Source organism: Leptonychotes weddellii, unplaced genomic scaffold, assembly GCF_054177405.1.
Source record: "Leptonychotes weddellii isolate Sample4059 unplaced genomic scaffold, ASM5417740v2 HiC_scaffold_146, whole genome shotgun sequence".
NCBI classification, from domain to species: domain Eukaryota; kingdom Metazoa; phylum Chordata; class Mammalia; order Carnivora; family Phocidae; genus Leptonychotes; species Leptonychotes weddellii.
Window position 1 is genome coordinate 130,108 of NW_027726833.1, and position 1,444 is coordinate 131,551.

Below are 1,444 nucleotides of genomic sequence, written 5' to 3' on the forward strand. Positions count from 1 at the left end.
CTGGGCTAACCCATCCCCCCACTCCCCTCCCCTCTAAAACCCTGTTTGTTTCTCAGAGTCCATAGTCTCTCATGGTTCATCTCTCCCTCCGATTCCCCTCCCTTCATTTTTCCTGTCCTTCTCCTAATGTCCTCCATGCTATTCCTTATGTTCCACAAATAAATGAAACCATATGATAACTGACTTTCTCTGCTTGACTTATTTCACTTAGCAGAAGATGTGGTCCATATATACAATGGAATATTACTCAGCCATCAGAAAGGATGAATACCCAACTTTTACATCAACATGGTTGGGACTGGAGGAGATTATGCTAAGTGAAATAAGTCAACCAGGTTCTCTTTATTCATCTTCATAGGCGATTGGGAGTGGATTCACATGAGAGTTATGGAATAGAGTATGATTACCATCTCCCCAGGGAAAGGGCTTGGACCTGATGTGGAGATGGGGGTAGGCGATGAACTCGGGTCTCTCGTGCTCTCTGTGAGGCGACTTCAGGAAGACATTCAGCATGCTCACACCCACACCAGGGAGCATTACGAAGTAGGTGAGAGCCTTCTACATGCAAGCTGAGCCCTCCTCGCTGTGGGTGCCACTCGACATGGAACGCCCCAGCTGTGCCCCAGACCAACCTAGCAGCCCAGACAGCAGGGACACAGCCACTGCTGCTGCCACCATTTTCGACCTGGACCCTGATAAAACTCTTCTATCATCTATCTATCTATCTATCTATCTATCTATCTATCTATCTATCTATCATCTATCTATCATAATTGTACTACATGGACACACTCATGGAAAATAAAAGACTAAGGAAATATAACAAAATATTTGCATTAGTTTATTCTGGGTGATGGGTTAGCTACACTTTTTATTTTCTTCTTTGTGTTCTTTATTTTCTTCTTTGTTCTCTGTAACAAACTATATGTTGTTGTAATCAGGAAAAAATATAATTATATCTTAATGGACATGCTAAACCTAAAGAATGAATAAAGGGATTTCAATACAAGTAGAGCAAAAGAATATATGGTAGAGAAAGGGCCATCTTACCACCTTCAAAGTCATTATCACCTAGACAATTGCATAGACACAAAGCTATTTCTAGTTTTATTCTGAGACTGTTCTAGGTAGCTTATGCAAAACTGTATGGCAACTAGCAAAACCCAGACCCAGTTTTATTTTCAAAGTCTGTAAACAGCTGTGTTTGTGTGTGTGTTTTAGATTTGTCAAGGCTCTCCCTTCTCTGCGTACTGATACACCTTGCTTCAACTTATAAATGTATTCTTTTTTAAAAAAACATTTTACTTATTTATTTGAGAGAGAGAGAGAAAGAGAGAGAGTGTGCACAGAGGGAGAAGCAAACTCCCCACTGAGCAGAAAGCCTGATGTGGGGCTCAATCCCAGTACCCTGAGATCATGACCTGAGTCTTAGACAGATGCTTAA

The 1,444-nt window shown here is 41.3% G+C and overlaps 1 pseudogene; it reads right to left on the reverse strand.

The window, feature by feature from the left end:
• Window positions 1-337: 337 nt before the first annotated feature.
• Window positions 338-678, reverse strand: LOC145718363 (cytochrome c oxidase subunit 6A1, mitochondrial pseudogene; annotated as a pseudogene).
• Between the last annotated feature and the right edge of the window lie 766 nt (window positions 679-1,444).